The sequence below is a fragment of the Cynocephalus volans genome, chromosome 15 (genome assembly GCF_027409185.1).
Source record: "Cynocephalus volans isolate mCynVol1 chromosome 15, mCynVol1.pri, whole genome shotgun sequence".
Lineage (NCBI taxonomy): Eukaryota > Metazoa > Chordata > Mammalia > Dermoptera > Cynocephalidae > Cynocephalus > Cynocephalus volans.
Window position 1 is genome coordinate 81238635 of NC_084474.1, and position 7293 is coordinate 81245927.

The 7293-nt window shown below is 40.1% G+C and overlaps 1 long non-coding RNA gene across 1 annotated transcript; it reads right to left on the reverse strand.

Moving 5' to 3' along the window:
* Positions 1 to 3867: 3867 nt before the first annotated feature.
* LOC134363590 (uncharacterized) lies at positions 3868 to 6883 on the reverse strand. Its single transcript, XR_010021758.1, has 3 exons — positions 6795 to 6883; positions 4940 to 5151; positions 3868 to 3938 (listed from the first exon to the last, which is right to left on the reverse strand). It is a non-coding gene; the product is annotated as an uncharacterized LOC134363590 (long non-coding RNA).
* Positions 6884 to 7293: the final 410 nt, after the last annotated feature.

Sequence of the window (7293 nt, forward strand, 5' to 3'; positions counted from 1 at the left end):
TATAGCAGTCCTGTGTTTAATAATGAAAATTTGCAAGCAAGATTAATTTCCAGCAATACAGTATTAGTTAAGTAAAATATGTTACAAACTTATGATGGAATGCTGCAGGACTATTAAAAAGTAGAAATACATATACTGTCATGAAAAGATGATTATGATGTATTATTAAGTGACAAAAGCAGAATATAAATAATGTATATAAGGGGCTGGCCTGTGGCTCACTTGGGAGAGTGTGGTGCTGATAACACCAAGGCCAGGGGTTCGGATCCCTATATAGGGATGGCCAGTTAGCTCACTTCGGAGAGCGTGGTGCTGACAACACCAAGTCAAGGGTTAAGATCCCCTTACCAGTCATCTTTAGAAAAAAAAATGTATATGGTTTGATTCTATTTTCCAGAAGGAAAATGTGTGGGTGTGTGTGCATAAGTATCTAGAAGGGTATATGTCCCAGAGTTAACAATAGCTATTACTGCTGGATGGGATATTTGTTGAACTTTTTAAAAAATATTGAGCATGCATTGCTTTTTTAAAAACATAAAAAGAAGCAAAGAAACTTAATTTGGGGAACAAACACCAAAAAAGTAAAAGAACGCCTCAACAGAAAAGAAGGCAATGGCTTAAGCAAAATATGTTCATAAAAAAATGTGCAATGAGTCAATATACAAATGTGTGAGTGTTCATTTTTGGTAATAAACCAAACTGCAATTAAAACAAAAGTGAGATGCTTCTCCTTTTTTTCTCTCCATGGAACTAGATTGTCCCGCCTCCCCTCCTGAGAAAAGAGCACACTTTGATTGGAAGTGCAGAAAATGTCCAAGCTCATAGGTAAAAACTTTCTGAAGAACAATTTGCCAAAAGGGAGAAATTTAAAAATGCTCATTTTCTTTGATCTGGGCAATGATTTTTGGATATGACCCCAAAAGCAAAGGCAACAAAAGCAAAAATAGATAAATGGGTTTGCTTCAAACTAAAAACTAAAAGCACAGCAAAGGAAACAATCGGTAGAGTGAAGAGACAACCCACAGAATGGGAGAAAATAGTTGCAAACTACACATCTGACAAGGGATTAATATCTAGAATATATAAGGAACTCAACTCAATAATCAAAACAATGAATAATCCAATTTAGAAAATAGGCAAAGGACCTGAATAGACAGTTCTCAAAAGAAGACATAAAAATGGCCAACATGTATATGAAAAGGTGCTCAGCATCACTAAGTGATGGAATTTGGACGTGTTGTCCCCTCAAAAACTCATGTGGAAATTTGATCTCCAATGTGGCAGTGTTGGAAACTGATTGAGTCATGGGGGTGGATCCCTCATGAATGGATTAATGCTCTCCCTGGGGGAGGGGGGATTAATGAGTGAGTTCTCGCTCTATTAGTTCCCATGAGAGCTGATTGTTTAAAGGACTCTGGCACCTCCTCTCTCTCTCTCTTGCTTCCTCTCTCTTGCTTCCTCTCACCATGTGATCTGCTTGTACCCATTGGCTGCCTGCCACTTTCAGCCATGAGTAGAAGCAGCCTGAGGCCCATGCCAGATGCAGCTGTTCCAGAATTGTAAGCCTAATAAACCTCTCTTTATAAATTACCCAGTCTCGGGTAATTCTGTTATAGCAACACAAAACGGACTAAAACACTAAGCATCAGAGACGTGCAAATTAAAACCACAATGAGATACCACCTAACACCTATTAGAATTTGTATCATCACAAAGAAAAATAGCAAGTGTTGGCAGAAATATGGAGAAAAGGGAACCCTTATATACTGTTTGTGGGGATGCCAATTAGTATAGCCATTTTGCAAAACAGTATGGAGATTCTTCAAATAATTAAAAATAGAACTAACATATGATGTAGCAATTCCACTTCTGGGTATATATCCAAAGGAAATAAATTCAGTTCATTGAAGAAATATCTGCATCCCGATGTTCATTGCAACATTTTCACAAGAGCAAAGATGCGGAATCAACTTAAGTGTTCATCAGTGGATGAATGGATAAACAAAATGTAGTATATATTCACTATAGAATACTATGCAGCCTTAAAAAAAAAAGAAGGAAATCCTGCCATTTGCAAGAACATGGTTAAATCTGAAGGACATTACGTTAAGTGAAATAAGCCAGGCACAGATAAATACCACATGATCTCACTCATATGCAGAATCCAAAAAAAGTCAAAGTCACAAGCAGAAAGTAGAATGGTGGTTACCAGGGGCTGGGATTGGGGTGGAGGGAAAGAGGAGATATTGGTCAAAGGGTAGAAAACAAAAGGAAAAAATTCTCATTCTCACTGAGCCCACTAATCCACTTCCAGACATGGAAGCGATTAGAGTTTCCTACCAAAACTTTTGTCCCAGGATTTTCATTTCAGTTTTCTACATAATAAGAAATAATTGATTAGAAACAGCTTAAATTTTAAGTGATAGAGAAATAGTTACATTTACTATGCTGGCATAGGCACATTGTACATTATTAGGTAAGCATTTAAATACATACTTAAAAAATGAACAGTATAGGGAAATGCTATAATATAGCATAATATTTATACTATATATAAACATACATATAATATGTAGTACAGTAACATTATAGTATGTGAAAATGACTTTTAAAAAAGCAGGTTACAAAGAATTATATATAATATGCTAATTTTGAAGAAATGAGACAAATTTACATTTATATGCTTAAATATAGCCTATATTTTAAAAAGATTGAAATAATACGTCAAAATGTTAATAATAGGTATCTCAGGTAGTAGGATTCTAGAAAATTTTGATGTTCTTTACATTTTTCTGTACTTGCCAATTTTTTGTAATAAATATCCACCTGTGCATTACTAAGCAGAAAATATCCAAACACTATAAAGATATCCAATAAGCCCCATGTGATATCACTTGATGAGATTAATAAGTACTAATATCTTTTAGGTACCTACAAAGTGCCAAGCACTGGACTATCTATGAATTGGTTCATTTCATTTTCACAACCATTCTGTGATGTAAGTACCCCTATTAGACCCGTTTTACAGATGAGGAAACTGGGGCACAGAGAGGTGAAGGAATTTGCCCAAGGTCGCAGAGGTAACAGAAGTCATACTCAGTTTCATCTCACTCCGGAGCCTATATTTTCAATCCACTCATAGTAATACTAGTTCACCAGATGGAAAAAAACAAACAAGCACACATTTGCTCTTTACTGTTATTGATTAGCTATTACCTCAAAATAAAGATCAAGAGTCTTCTGGGGCTTGAGGGATTTAACTGTGAAAATTCTCTATGAAAGAGGGAGTTTTATTTTTATTTTTTTCTTCTTTTAAAAGATGACTGGTAAGGGGATCTTAACTCTTGACTTGGTGTTGTCAGCACCACGCTCTCCCAAGTGAGCTAACCGGGCATCCCTATATAGGTATCCAAACCCATGGCCTTGGTGTTATCAGCACCACACTCTCCCGAGTGAGCCACAGGCCGGCCCTGGAAGAGGGAGTTTTAAATTACTGAATTTATTTATTTATTTACTGTTAAAACTACTGAATTTAAATGCAGTTAAATGGTCAGTTTTGATCAAAGTTCATAAGATTCTCATAAAGTGTTTAAATTTAGTGTACGAGGTAATTCAGGGATCAATGTTGGTGAGACATAGTTTTAACCTATAATAGTTCATTTAATGCCACCTATCGTGTCAAGGAAGTATGTTAGTCCCCATTTTACTGATTAAAAAATTGAGACTTTGTTAATCATTAGAAAACCATCAGGCAAGCCCAAATTAATGGAAATTTTACAAAATGCCCTACCAGTATTCTCCAATACTGTCAAAGATTGTAAAAAACAAGGAAAGTCTGAGAAACTGTCACAGACCAAAAGAGACGAAGGGGACATGATGACTAATTTTAATATAGTATTAGATAGTAGTAGATAGCAGCAGCTGTAGTTGCTGGGATCCTGGAAGACAAAAATGACATTAATAGAAAAACCAGTAAAATCCAAATAAAGCCTGGAGTTTAGTCAATAGTAATGTGCCAAGGTTGGTTTCTTGGTTTTGTCAGACTACCATGAAAATGTTAAGATCGTCACAATAGCAGGTAGTAGGTGAGAGGTATATGGGGACTCTCTGTACTATCCTTTTTTTTTTCTTTGACAGCTGGCCAGCACGGGGATCTGAATCCTTGATCTTGGTGTTACCAGGCTGTCCTCTAAACAACTGAGCTAACCAGCCAGCCCTCTCTATAGTATTTTTTGCAACTTTTATATAAATCTAAAATTATTCCAAAATAAAAAATTAATTTAAAAAAATCTGAACAGTATGGAGGGTCTTCAAAAAATTAAAAAAATAAAAATTGAATTGCCATTTGATCCAGCAATACCCAAAGAATTGAAAGCAGGGTCTCAAAGACCTGCTCATGTTCATCAGAGCAGCATTATTCACAAGAGCCAAAAGGTAGAAGCAACCTAAGTGTCCGTGAACGAATTCATGGATAAACAAACTACGGTATATACTCACAATGGAATACTACTCAGCCTTAAAAAGGAAAGGAATTCTCACACATTCTGTGACATGGATAAATCTTGGGGATATTGTGCTAAGTGAAATCAGCCAGTCACAAAGACAAAGAGTACATGATCCCACTTACATGAGGTATCTAGAGCAGCCAAATTCATAGACAGAAAGTAGAATGGTGGCTGCCAGGGGCTGGAGGGAGGGGAAAAGAGGCAGTTAGTGTTTAATGGGTACAGAGTGTCAGTTTTGCAAGATGAAAAGAGTTCTGGAGACGGATGATGGTGGTGGTTTCACCATGTGTATGTACTTAATGCCACTGACTTAAATGGAACGTAAAATGGTTAAAATGGCAAATTTTATGTTATGTGTATTTTGCCCCAATTAAAAAATAAATAAATTAAAAAAAAAAAACACAAAAAACTGAGACCTTGATTAAGTAACTCACCCAGGGTCACATGGTAGCAACTGGATTCACGTTAAAGTCTGTCTGACATGGAACTGGCCGTTCTTTCCAGAATCCCACATTGGGAAGGTAGGAGAACAGAGATGATCAGTGTGGCTACGGGGAGTGTTAATCCACTGGGAGCTGGCTTTCTTCATCTCTGCTGCCTGTAATACCACCGGTCCTGACTTCCTTTCTCCTCAGGGGCAGCTGCGCTGTAAAGGACACAGGCGACTTGTTATTAAGTCCTGGTTCTGCCACTCAACCTGGTTGTTTTTTTGTTTGATTTTTTGTTTTTTGCCAAGACCAGTGACTTCTCTGAACCTCAGCTTGCCTGTCTGACTTGATGTCAGCAGGTTATGACAAAGTCTCCCTCCCAGGACTGTTCAGAGGCTGAGGAGGAAGACCAGGCTTACTGAGTAATGAGAGATCACCAGGCAGGGCTGGTGCCAGCATAACCACGAGCCCAAGAGGGAGACGGAGATGCAGCCCAGAGTGTTCTGTGAAGGGCCTGTGGAGAAGGGAGACTAGGGCTGAGCCACAAAAGACAGCACAGCTGAGCTCTAAAGAAAGGCCATCCTAGGAGAAAAGAAAAAGCTAATGAGATGGGACAGTTAGATACTGCATGGTTAGCGTGCGAAGAAATAAACCTGGGTCTTCATAAGACAAACCTGGAGAAACTAGAGGCTGCCAGGCAGAGATACTTGAGTTCAGCGGGAGCAGCTAGGTTGGTGCAGAGTTCAGAAGGAAAAGGAGGAAGAGGAGCAAAGATTGTGAATGTGATGAAGGGAGGTGGGGGGAATCTACGGGACCTCATCACCAGATAGACCCCGGGAAGTGGATGACTCGGAGGGAGGCTCGGAGCCTTGGAGCCTCAGCAAGTGCTGGAGCCTGGCATGAGTGCTCTTAAGGCCAGTGAGGTCAGGCAGAAAGTAGAGGACTAAACTTCAAATCACAGATTTACAGAGAACATTCTGAATACAAGCAGCCTTTGCCTCTTTCTGTTCAATAAATGTTCTTTCCTTGGGGTTTGATCCTTGGCCCTCGCACTTAAAATATGCTCACTGCCTGGTGACGCTCACTACTGCCACCGTTCCACATGTTTAGATCTCCGCTGAGACTCCTCCCATGAACGAGGGACACCCGCCTGCCAGTTTTATTAAATTTGACTGGTCCACAGTCCAGGGCATCCCGTTCCCCACCTGTATCTGCACCCTCCACCCAAATAAGCAATACCACCAACTTCTAACCGCTGAAACCAAAAACCTGGCAATTCTCCTTGATTCCTCCTTCCCTCTGCCTCGTGTCATGTTTATCTCGTGGGTTTGTTCTCCTAAATGTTCTTCGCATCAAACCCTTTCTCTTCACTCTGAAGGTGACCACTCCAGGGTTTCTGCTGCCACTTCTTAATCAGTCTCTTTGCTTCTCGTCAGGTGCCACTGAAATCCATTCTCTGCAAGAGCCAGTGTGATCTTTCTAATGACCAGGACGGCCTGAATCCCAGCCCTGCTCTCAGGCCTTCAGTTGCCTCTTCCTTTCTTCAAGGCAGAGGCTCAATTACTGAGAATAGAATTCAAGGCCTCTCAGAATCAGGGCCAGCCTTCTCTGCCCTAACCTCTCACACTTTTCCAGCAGTGACTTCATACTCCAGCCATCCTGAACTGCTCACAGTTGGTCCAACTTCACATGTATACATGCTGATGCCTTTGCTCAAATGCCCCCTTTCTCCCCTTTGTCGAACTGGCCAACTGCAACTTATTTTCCAAATTTCAGCTCAGGCCCCACCTCCCCTGAGAGCCTTCTCAGCCTCTGCCAAATAGATGCCTCTCTTTGAGCTTCCACCACACCTGGCACTTACCCCTCTCATTCTGCTCTCACAGGATCCAGGAAATTCATTCGTTTATTTACTCATCATTTCTATGTATATTTATTGAGCTGGTGCTGTAGATATACTGGCCAGCTCAAGACATGTGATTCCTGACCCAAGAGAAAATAATGACTTCAGCTGTTGGCCTGTCTGACTCTATAAGCATTTGTGGAATGATTGATGATGTTCTCATGCACCTCCAGGCCTTTACCCTTGAAGTCACCTCTTCCTGGAACACTTCCTCAGTCTCCATAGCTGGCTTCTTCTTGCTGGTCAGATTACCAGGAGTCAATTCCCCACCTGCTTTATCCCTCTCTAGCTCTTTACTCAAATTTGTTGTCTCAGTAGCATTGATCACTGTTAAAATGATCTTGCTTATCACTTATTTGTCCACCTCTTCTCCTTAAAACATGAGCCTCACAAGAGCAGGGACCTTGCCTGTTTTATTGCCCCAACGTTCTGGGGACCAGCATGGTGTCTGGCACATAAT